The sequence below is a fragment of the Pristiophorus japonicus genome, chromosome 11, assembly GCF_044704955.1.
Source record: "Pristiophorus japonicus isolate sPriJap1 chromosome 11, sPriJap1.hap1, whole genome shotgun sequence".
NCBI classification, from domain to species: Eukaryota; Metazoa; Chordata; class Chondrichthyes; family Pristiophoridae; genus Pristiophorus; species Pristiophorus japonicus.
Genome location: NC_091987.1, coordinates 71,094,277 through 71,106,812, shown reverse-complemented (window position 1 = coordinate 71,106,812; position 12,536 = coordinate 71,094,277). Strand labels below are relative to the sequence as shown.

Here is a 12,536-nt window from a genome sequence, read left to right as displayed (position 1 = left end):
CAGGGAAAAGCGTTCAGGGAGGAGCGGGTGCAGGGCATTCTAAAAAGGGAGGGTGAACAGCCAGTTGTCGTGGTACATATAGGTACCAACATTATAGGTAAAAAATGGGATGTGGTCCTACAAGACGAATTTAGGGAGCTAGGAACTGAATTAAAAAGTAGGACCTCAAAAGTAGTAATTTCAAGATTGCTACCAGTGCCACGTGCTAGTCAGGAATCGCAGGATAGCTCAGATGAATACGTGGCTTGAGGAGTGGCGCACAAGGAAGGGATTCAAATTCCTGGGACATTAGAACCAGTTCTGGGGGAGGTGGGACCAGTGCAAACCAGACGGTCTGCACCTGGGCAGGACCGGAACCAATGTCCTTGGGGCAGTGTTTGCTCGTGCTGTTGGGGAGGAGTTAAATTAATATGGCAGGGGAATGGGAATCTATGCAGGGAGACAGAGGGAAGTAGAATGGGGGCAGAAGCAAAAGATAGAAAGAAGAAAAGTAAAAGTGGAGGGCAGAGAAACCTAAGGCAAAAAGCAAAAAGGGCCACATTACACCAAAATTCTAAAAGGGCAAAGTGTGTTAGAAAGACAAGCCTGAGGGCTCTGTGCCTCAATGCGAGGAGTATTCAGAATAAGGTGGACGAATTAACTGCGCAGATAGCAGTTAACAGGTATGATGTAACAGGTATCACATAGACATGGCTCCAGGGTGACCAAGGCTGGGAACTCAACATCCAGGGGTATTCAACATTTAGGAAGGATAGACAGAAAGGAAAAGGAGGCGTTGCTGGTTAAAGAGGAAATTAATGCAATAGTAAGAAAGGACATTAGCTTCGATGATATGGAATCAGTATGGGTGGAGCTACGGAATACCAAGGGACAGAAAACGCTAGTGGGAGTTGTGTACAAACCACCAAACAGTAGTAGTGAGGTTGGGGACAGCATCAAACAAGAAATTAGGGATGCATGCAATAAAGGTACAGTGGTTATCATGGGTGACTTTAATCTACATATTGATTGGGCTAACCAAACTGGTAGCAATGCAGTGGAGGAGGATTTCCTAGAGTGTATTAGGGATGTTTTCTAGACCAATATGTCGAGGAACCAACTAGAGGTCTGGCCATCCTAGATTGGGTGATGTGTAATGAGAAAGGATTAATTAGCAATCTTGTTGTGCGAGGCCCCTTGGGGAAGAGTGACCATAACATGGTAGAATTCTTTATTAAGATGGAGAGTGACACAGTTAATTCAGAAACTAGGGTCCTGAACTTAAGGAAAGGAAACTTCGATGGTTTGAGGCGTGAATTGGCTAGAATAGACTGGCGAATGATACTTAAAGGGTTGATGGTGGATAGGCAATGGCAAACATTTAAAGATCACATGGATGAACTTCAACAATTGCACATCCCTGTCTGGAGTAAAAATAAAATGGGGAAGGTGGCTCAACCGTGGCTAACAAGGGAAATTAAGGACAGTGTTAAATCCAAGGAAGAGGCAAATAAATTGGCCAGAAAGAGCAACAAACCTGAGGACTGGGAGAAATTTAGAATTCAACAGAGGAGAACAAAGGGTTTAATTAAGAGGGGGAAAATAGAGTACGAGAAGAAGCTTATCGGGAACATAAAAACTGACTGCAAAAGCTTTTATAGATATGTGAAGAGAAAAAGATTAGTGAAAACAAACGTAGGTCCGGATTCAGGTGAATTTATAATGGGGAACAAAGAAATGGCAGAACAATTGAACAAATACTTTGGTTCTGTCTTCACGAAGGAAGACACAAATAACCTTCCGGTAGTACTAGGGGACAGTGGGTCGAGTGAGAAGGAGGAACTGATGGATATCCTTATTAGGCGGGAAATTGTGTTTGGGAAATTGATGGGATTGAAGGCCGATAAATCCCTGGGACCTGATAGTCTGCATCCAGAGTACTTAAGGAAGTGGCCCTAGAAATAGTGGATACATTGGTGATCATTTTCCAACAGTCTATCGACTCTGGATCGGTTCCTATGGACTGGAGGGTAGCTAATGTAACACCACTTTTTAAAAAGGGAGGAAGAGAGAAAGCGGGTAATTATGGACTGGTTAGCCTGACATCAGTAGTGGGGAAAATGTTGGAATCAATTATTAAGGATGAAATAGCAGTGCATTTGGAAAGCAGTTTCAGGATCGGTCCAAGTCAACATGGATTTATGAAGGGGAAATCATGCTTGACAAATCTGGAATTTTTTGAGGATGTAACTAGTAGAGTGGACAAGGGAGAACCAGTGGATGTGGTGTATTTGGACTTTCAAAAGGCTTTTGACAAGATCCCACACAAGAGTTTGGTGTGCAAAATCAAAGCACATGGTATTGGGGGTAATATACTGATGTGGATAGAGAACTGGTTGGCAGACAGGAAGCAGAGTGTCGGGATAAACGGGTCCTTTTCAGAATGGCACGCAGTGACTAGTGGAGTGCCGCAGGGCTCAGTGCTGGGACCCCAGCTCTTTACAACATACATTAACGATTTGGATGAAGGAATTGAGTGTAATATCTCCAAGTTTGCAGATGACACTAAACTGGATGGCGGTGTGAGCTGTGAGGGGGATGCTAGGAGGCTGCAGGGTGATTTGGACAGGTTAGGTGAGTGAGCAAATGCATGGCAGATGCAGTATAATGTGGATAAATGTGCGGTTATCCACTTTGGGGGCAAAAACGCGAAGACAGAATATTATCTGAATGTCGGCAGATTAGAAAAAGGGGAGGTGCAACGAGACCTGGGTGTCATGGTTTATCAGTCATTGAAAGTTGGCATATAGGTACAGCAGGCGGTGAAGAAGGAAAATGGTATGTTGGCCTTCATAGCTAGGAGATAGGAGCAGGGAGGTCTTACTGCAGTTGTACAGGCCCTTGGTGAAGCCTCACTTGGAATATCGTGTTCAGTTTTGGTTTCCTAATCTGAGGAAGGACGTTCTTGCTATTGAGGGAGTGCAGCGAAGGTTCACCAGACTGATTCCCGGGATGGCTGGACTGACATATGAGGAGAGACTGGATCAACTGGGCCTTTATACATTGAAGTTTAGAAGGATGAGAGGGGATCTCATAGAAACATATAAGATTCTGACGGGACGGGACAGGTTAGATATGGGTAGAATGTTCCTGATGTTGGAGAAGTCCAGAACCAGGGGACACAGTCTTAGGATTAAGATGAGGAGAAACTTCTTCACTCAGAGAGTTGTTAACCTATGGAATTCCCTGCCGCAGAGAGTTGTTGATGCCAGTTCATTGGATATATTCAAGAGGGAGTTAGATATGGCCCTTACGGCTAAGGGGATCAAGGGGTATGGAGAGAAAGCAGGAAAGGGATACTGATGGAATGATCAGCCATGATCTTATTGAATGGTGGTGCAGGCTCGAAGGGCCAAATGGCCTACTCGTGCACCTATTTTCTATGTTTCTATACTTGGACCAGACCGATCGACAGTGCGCTCGAAGGCTGCGCTTTTGAAAAGAGGTTATCACTGAGATTTGCCAGCTCATTAAGGCAGACCTGCAGCCCAGTACCACCAACATTACTGCAATCTCTGTGGAGATGTAGGTGACTGTGGCACTTTCCTTTTATGCATGTGGTTCTTTTCTGGCATCAGGTAGGGACATATGCTCTGTTTCTCAGTATGTTACTCATCGGTGCATTAGACAGGTAACTGAAGCACTGTGTGCACACCGGATGGAATTTATAAACTTCCCAGTGACAGGGCTTTGGGTTTTGCACGCATTGCCGGCTTCCCCAAAGTGTAGGGTGCTATTGACTGTACCCATATTGCCCTGCGAGCACCATTACAAGAGGAGGAGGTGTACTGAAACTGTGAGGGATTTCACTCCCTCAATGTGCAGCTCGTATGCGACCATACACAGCGCATAATAGCAGTGAATGCCAGCTTTCCAGGGAGCATCCATGCGCACATCTTGCTTGAGAGCACCGTGTCTGACCTGTTCAAGTCTGAGCCACAAGGTAAATGCTGGATGCTGGGGGCCAAAGGGTACGGCCTCGCCACTTGGCTCTTGACACGCCACCCCCGGCGGAACCCTCACACAGAACCCGAGCAACGATACAATAAGAGCCATATAGCCACACATAACGTTATTGAAAAGACAATTCAAGTGCTGAAGCAGCGCTCTCGATGCTTGGACCACTCGGGAGGCAGGCTGCAATACCACCCTGAGCAGGTTGCTCAGTTCACAGTGGTGTGCTGCATGTTGCATAATTTAGCAATCATGTGGGGACAGGAATTGCCACAGGGGACTGCGGGACCACCTGAGGAGAGAGTGCAGGAGATGGAGGGGGAAGAAGAGGACAATGAGGGGCAAGAGGATGATGAGGAGCTTGCAGATGAACTCATGGCACCAACCACACACACCCCCCCTCCCCCCCTGCCCCCAACACCACAGTGGAGGGCATGCGGAGCTTATGCCATTGCAAAATTGTTATGTCAGCAGTTCATAAATGAACACTTTGCTTGAATGTGGAGAATTGCGTTTTGGGACCCTGATGACTATTACTCCAAAAGTATGACACTGTACAAGAGTGCTTACATTCAATTCAAACATTGATGTAAGAATGTAAAAAATATACAACAATTTTAAAACTTATAACGATAAAACAACTGTAGCAACTTTAACAACAACATTAACAACTTGAATAAACTTTTATAAATCAAACTTCAATGACAACAAAAAAACGCTTTACTTTCCTCGGCCATGACCTCTGCCCCATCCATGCCCACGTGCTGCACCAGCCTTGGGACTATGCCTCCCTTTTTTACTCCCGCCCTTCCCTTTCCCAGTGCTCCTGGGCACGGCCCTCCCCGTGTTGATACCAAGCCGGCGTCCAGCACCGCACCCCAAGTGCCATTGCTGTCATTGGGGGTCAGGCATTGCAGGCGCAATAAATGTCGACGGCGTCGGCGGTTCGCTCCATCACGGCGATCATACATAACCTTTCCTCCGACTGCCGCTCTGATAGAGCTGTGATGTTTGTGGCTATTGTAGTCATGTCCTGAGCAGCTCTCGACCTATGTCGACACTGGTCTGTGACAGACGCATCCTGTCCTGGTACACGCCTATAGCAACCAACCTTTCCTGCACCAACCTCGGTCGCTGCGGCAAAGGCGCTGCAACACCGGGGGTGCCTTGCTGCGCGCAGCTTGGTCCGGCAGAATCAAAGGAGCTATGGGGAAATCCCTTGAATACAGACTCCGTGGTGGAGGATGTTCCAGCTTCCCACATGGAGATGGTGTATCCTCCTCCGTCTCCACCCCCAGCTTCACCTCCACTGGCTGCAGGATCAGCGGCTCTTCCTCTTCCTCTTCCTCTTCGCCTTCCTCATCTCTGCCAGTGGTGAAGTCAGGAGAGGGCTGGGTGACGCCAGAGGTGGAGGCAGTGGGCCTGTCGTCTGTGTCGCTGTGGTCTGAATCAGCCTAGGCCTGGAAGTACAAAATAACATTTAAAAAAGCTTGGCGTCAGGGGAGGGGTGACGGTTACATGAATATATAGTACAGTGACTTATCGCAGTCTAACTTAAATGTCTACCACTGCTGCAGTACTGCATTACATAACAGAGTACATATATGCATTGTGTTACATGCCCCCAACATTGCAGTACATCACATGAGGCCAACATTATAGTGCAATAAACTTACATTAGATTACATCAGGCCAACATTACAGTCACAGTAACATTACATAACATGAGAGGACCTCAACACAGACTGCATTTTATTCAACTTACCATCTTGTGTGAGTGGGTCAGCTCCAATGTTGGTGGTGGCACGGTTGCTATCCTCAACCAGGGACAGGGCATGGATCTCGATATCTGTAAGAGGCTCCTGGGTTGTGGGTCCTCACCCTGTGCGCACACGCACACCACTGCGTGATCCTCTTGTCATTGCCTGAAAAGCACGACCTTAAGATAAATAACATCATCCATGTGACACTGAACCTACATTTACATGGTATATAGCACATGGGGGTGGGGGGATGGGCATAATTAAAATCATTACTTACTCTTGCTACCCTCACCAGGCCGTCCCACCTCTTACGGCACCTTTCCCCGGTGCATACCATGGTATTTTTACAGGACATAGCCTCCTCGATCTTGTCCCATATTTGGTTGTACTCCTTTGGGAGAAGGTTTTCCACGCCCACCATTGGTTAGCTTGGAGTACCTCTCTGTTATATGCTCCAGAAGGGCAGGTAACTCTGTCTCATCAAAGAAAGGCGCCCTCAACCTCCCCTCCCTCTCGATGTTCCTTTTTCTTTTTTAACATTGCCATAATCCTTCTATTTGTATGATTTTTGCTTTGTTAAATATCTCTTCTTAGTCTTCAAACTGAAGAATTATTAGTTGTTAGGAATATATTTGCACTGTGCTAAGTATTTTTCAAGTAACTGGCCATTGACTAGCTTGTTGCTCCTTCTCATTCTCTCTCCCTCCTCTTCAACTCACTGCGCATGCGTGGGTGACCCCTGACCCACAGGTAAAACGCTTCTGTAGTTAAAAAAAAAATGGGAAAAAACATTTGTGCATGCACAGTTCAGTGCCGCACCGTCCATTGAACAGAAAGTCAATCTGGCTCGACTACTAGGATACATATTGCCTGATGCAGACCGCTGACATAGCGGCGAAAACATTTTGACCAATTTTGTCCTCTTCAATCTCAGCGGTATGGCGGCGGTGTGAAATGATGTACCGCCAGCATACCACCAAGAAATGGGCGGACCTATCGCATCGACCAATTTTGGCCCCTTTGTATATACAGTTTTATAAACTGCTTTATCTCTTTTCTATTTTGTATTGTCTATCTTTCCAATTGGGCCCCATGTTAGACCAGCCGTTTACTTAAATGAGCTATGCCAGGCGACAGGATGTACAAAATAGATTTAAAGTCGCTCAAATTATATTCTGATTATCACACTATTGTTCTGATGTGAAAATTTCATGCAGTTCTTCCAGCAGCGATGGATCCATCTTTGTGACAAATGACTTTTGGCTCTTTTTCCTGGCAGTAGAGATAGTTCCACACCATGTCTCAAAACAAAAGAAGAGGAAAAATAGCATCACTACTGCTGGTGAAATGAAAATCATGTTAGACCGACTTAAATCAGTAACCAACTCAAGCTAGACAAAATCTTTTCTGAAGAAGTTCTGATTTACAATCATTTTATCAGCAAGCAACTTGCAGCACTTTGCTAAACTGTCCTTTGACTTAAAACTTTAGCTCAAAGGTTCATAAAATGACACAAGTGTACTGCATTACACCTTTTCCTTCTTGTATATATTCTACGTAAGCAACCTTGTCTAAATAATTCAACTTTTCCCCACTCCATCTCCCACAATTTCCTCCACTCTTGAAAGTACTGACACAGATTTGGATACAATCCTACAGGCACCAGTTATCTTCCATTACTCCACCTAAATCACTCTTCACGCATGAGCCTGGAAAGTGAATGTTAACACACACACACGCACTTTCCAGTAGGGGTCACTGATACCAATCTAGAGCAGAAACCCTAGACCAATTGTTCTGTGCCAACTGAAACATCGATGAGCTCCAACACATATATCTCAATATAGCCATCCCTGCTGTTCTATTTTTCAGATGAATCACAATCAGAGCTAAAACAAATTCATGGCAAGACTTTAAATGTAATAAATATGACTCAAGATTGCTGCAATTAATCCCTACAGTTTGTCACGTAATTTACACTTTAAAGAGACGATAGTACTAAAATTCAAGGGAGTGGCTCACCTCACCCCACCCCAATGGCTTTTAAACCAGAAAACTAACAAAAGTAAGGCGGACCTCTTTCAACCGAAGGATAATAGGATTGTTAAATAATGATACGGGAAAAGCCACTGAAGCAAAACAGTGTAAGTGTGTTAAAAAGCCCATTAGAGGTGTTTCTGGAGAGAGAGAGATTTGGTGAGAAGTTATATAGGTATTTGAGACCAACATGAAAGGAATGGACTTGATGGAGCTAACGGACCTTTGCTGCTTCTAAACATTGGTATGAACTTAAACAGCCTGTGTTCACACGGTGCACTCCAAATCCCATTTGATGACATTTTTGCCTTTCTCATTGCTTAGAAGCCATTGTTTCCATGAATGGATTCATAATAAACAAGTCCTGTTATTAGTTTCTGAATACATATTCAGCAATTTGTTTTTTAATATGTTTATAATAAAGCTTTTTTTCATATCTCTCTGGCAATTATACCAGTAATGCTGGAATTTCAGCACGAAAACAGAATTGTGGCATGATTCATTTCATTCGGTGCTGATCTCCATCCGGTTGCGGGAGGGACGACCTACGATGATGCCTGTCAGATGAAAGGTCGACTGCCTCCAAAATTCCACTGCTGGATGAAACTAGTTATCATAATGAGTAAGTTAAACATCTGTTCAGACTGAATGCACCAATATGATCAACACATCTGCAGAAGGTTAAGATTTAATTAAGCAATAATGGACATATGTCTAGCTAAATTGAAGGCAGGCTCTTCTCAATACAGGACAAAGAATACACACATGTTGTTTACCACAATGACACCGGAGTGCATGCTAAATATTTTCTGAGCACAAATCAAAAAACCTTAATGATTAGTAATTATGTGATAATGATGACTTCACCCACAAGCATACTTTTATGATAGGGTTAACCAGCACTCAATGGTAATGGTTTTAGTTTTAACAATCAATATTCAAGTCTCCTTAAATCTGAGATTTTTAGGGTCACTAAAATTCCCCAACAGGTGGATTTTAAGGTTATTAAAATTTTCCAACAGGTTACCATCTTGCTTTAACTACTGGCTTTTTAGTTATTAATAAGTTACTGACTCAGCACTTCTCAATCTGGTGCATTCAATGATGCCAATGGCATTTCTGGAGACATCATGCAGTTTCTGGATTTTTCCCCCTGTATATATTAGGTGACATAACAAGGTGCAGCTGCAGACAGCTCACACATTTGGCCTCGGTGGTTGGTGGGAGCACTAAAAGGTCTGATGAAATTGTACTGGGGTACCAACAGGCAAGTCGGATTAAACCAGTTACATGTGCTAACTAGAAAGGAGCATACAAAGGAATTTGAAATCCTCCTGCCAATGCAGATGCAAACATTTAATATGCTTTCTTCACTGTGTATTTGACGCCCCCTCCAGTTACCTTAATGTCATTGTGTGGGATTACAAACATAAAACCCTTCAAAGAGTTGGCGCCTGTCTCTGCCCCTCTCCCCACACACCACATTGAGTACACTGGACTGTTGCCACCTTTCCCATACAACAAGGTTATGCAAACAGTTCTTCAAATCTGCCAAGGTTTTTTGTAAGCTTCCAAATATATGAGAAACCATTTATATTGTTCATGAAATATAAATAAATAATGCTCAGTAACAACATAGTTTAACTTGAATTCCAGCGAGAAGCATCATTTGGTCAGTCACCAATATTAATCAATATCTATAATATTCTAAGATATATAGCCACAAATAAGTCTAATCTGCAATGAGCAATAGTTGCAGAAAGGATTAACAATAGAAATATTCTGGCATTTAAACTTGTTCTCGGGGCAATTCAAGAGATTCAACATTTGAAAGTTGTTCTTATGATAGAAACATAGAAATTTACAGCATGAAAGCAGGCCATTGCGGCCTATCGTGTCTGCACCGGCCGGCAGAGAGCTATCCAACCTAATCTCACTTTCCAGCTCTTGGTCCGTAGCCTTGTAGGTTACAGCACTTTAATGCATATCCAAGTACTTTTTAAATGTGGTGAGGGTTTCTGCCTCTAACATCCTTTCAGGCAGTGAGTTCCAGACCCCCATCACCCTCTGGGTGAAAACAATTCTCCTCAAATCCACTCTAAACCTCCTGCAAATCACTTTAAATCTATGTCTCCTACTTGTTGACCTCTCTGCTAAGGGAAATAGGTTATTCCTATCCACTCTATCTCAACTCCTCATAATTTTATACACCTCAATTAGGTCCCCCTTCAGCCTTCTCTGTTCCAAAGAAAACAACCCCAGCCTATCCAATCTTTCCTCAGCTAAAATTCTCCAGTCCAGGCAGCATCCTCGTAAATCTTCCCTGTACCCTCTCTAATACAATCACATCTTTCCTGTAATGTAGTGACCAGAATTGCATGCAGTACTCTAGCTGTGGCCTAACAAGTATTTTATACAGTTCAAGCATAACCTCCCTGCTCTTGTATTCTATGCCTCGGCTAATAAAGACAAGTATTGCGTATGCCTTCTAAACCACCTTATCTACCTGGCCTGCTACCTTCAGAGATCTGTGGATATGCACTCAAAGGTCCCTTTGTTCCTCTGCACTTCAGTGTCCTACCATTTATTGGGCTCAATTTCCCACAGTTATCTGCGCCATGCGCCGCTTTTTTTGGCCTAAATTAAAAAATCCAAGTTTCCCCAAAGTTTCTGCGCCAGTGGAACTCAGTTAGTTACGATTTTTTAGGTTAGTATTTTTTTTGTATCATTGCGGGTGTAACCTGCCATCCACGCCAATTCTGGCCATTTAAGCAAGTTTGGCCAACTCCGATTTTTCTTAGGACGGCGTATATGACCGGTCTGGAAAAACCTTCTGGTGAGTTAACAAAATCGGCGCAGGCAAGAGAATCAGCACAGCAGATTCAGTTTCACGGCCCGGACAGCAGCAGCAGAGGAGGGGTGGGGGTGGGGGGGAGGTGGAGAGGGGAGGGGGGGAGGTGGAGAGGGGAGAGGGGGAGGAGAGGGGAGAGGGAGGGGAGAGGCCTTTTGGCCAGGGTTAGGAGTGGCAACCGGCACTGACAGGGGAAGGAAGCCTTTTGGCCAGAGTTACGAGCGGCACCCAGCAGCAGGAGGAAGGAGGTCTTTCGGCCAGGGCTAGCAGCGGTAACTGGCACTGGGAGTGGAGGCAGGCCCTTCGGCCAGGGCTAGCAGCGGTAACCGGCACTGGCACTGGGAGGGGACGGAGGCCTTTTGGCCAGGGATAGGAGTTGCACCGGGAAGCGGGGGAGTGTTGGTGGGGATAGACTTTTGGCATAAACACAAAAAATTTAGTGCAAGGTGCTTGTGCAGGTTGCTGTGAGCTGGCCAGAATGTGTTGTGTGTTTCACTTTCCAACTTCAGCTCGCAGTCTGTCCCTCGTTACCCTGGCAACCCAATCCTTTTGGCGCAAATATTAGGCTCTACCCCCAAAGCTAAAGGACAGGCTAGGCGGCGCCAAAATCAACAATTGAAATGGGGAAAGTTGGATGTTCTTTTTGCCATAATTGTGTCCCAAAGAAACGGGCGTAACTCTTCAAGTACACCAAAAAACAGCTTTGGGTAAAATTGAGCCCAATTATTGTGTATTCCCTTGCCTTGTTAGTCCTCCTCAAATGCATTACCTCACATTTCTCTTCCTGTTTTTTCCTATCAAAATTAAATTACAGGATTTTTGATTTTTTTTTACATTAAGTTAATTCTTACAAAATAATTAAGTAACAGAATTGATGCTATATCTTTCATGTTTTCCATCTAATACCGACATTGCTACTCTACACTCTGCCCTATGTTGTCATCACTCTTTCCACATAATCTTCATATTACTTTTCTAACAGCTTCACTCTAGCTTCATTTCTTACTACCTTAACGGGGAAGTGTACTTTACCAAATAGTAGAACAATGATAACTATTATAAAAATAGAGGTTCGCAGTAATTATTATCCTAATTTTAATGCTGCTTAGATGCAGCCAGAGTGTAACATTTTGAAATCAATGGTATAAGATCCCAGAGGGACCCTGGTTCCAAATGATTCAAGGTTGACTCGTATTGGGGACAGTGTGATTTAACTTTATTCAGCACAAGCAAGACTTAATACATTACAATACTTGAGCAGCAGTTTACAGAGTATAATTGATACTTATATTACCTCTTATCCTTTGTGTAGAAACACTCTTGATTCTCATCTCTCCTCGTCTCCCAGGTGTCTTTTTGATTCGTCTTGTAATCTTCGACTCCTGAAATCTTCTGCTCCTGAAATCTTTTACAATTTGTGGCTGTTAAGATCCCCTTCTTATACCCTTACTCTAATTGAAAACCCATGGAGCCCTCCTGAGCCAATCACTGGCTGACACCCAAACCCAAAATCCAATTATAAAAATGGCACGTTCGTAGCACCCTGGTTTACGCAGGCTTTTAGTTTTACATCATCTGTTTTTGTCCACCGAGACTCATATCTGGGGTAGTTATGGAAATACAAAAGGAATATGTCTCGATGGGTTGAAATATGGCCCTTGCTGTCGGCCTTTGTTTTTATAATTCACTGTGGATGTTATAACATTCCAACACAATGGGAACTGCAGCTAACCTTGGTTCCCAGGCCAGCTGTACTCTGTATTATCCTTACTGTTGGCTAATATCCAACCTTCACCCACAGCCTTACTATTCGACTATAGTAATCCTCTTTCTCACCCCAGGCTGCCTGGTCACAGCTTATAAGCAAAAGGGTTACATGTCATATATAATTC

At 44.1% G+C, this 12,536-nt stretch overlaps 1 long non-coding RNA gene across 1 annotated transcript; it reads right to left on the bottom strand.

The window, feature by feature from the left end:
- Positions 1–4,806: 4,806 nt before the first annotated feature.
- LOC139275757 (uncharacterized) lies at positions 4,807–12,274 on the bottom strand. The gene is made up of 3 exons (XR_011595750.1): positions 11,939–12,274; positions 5,759–5,918; positions 4,807–5,453 (listed from the first exon to the last, which is right to left on the bottom strand). It is a non-coding gene; the product is annotated as an uncharacterized lncRNA (long non-coding RNA).
- Between the last annotated feature and the right edge of the window lie 262 nt (positions 12,275–12,536).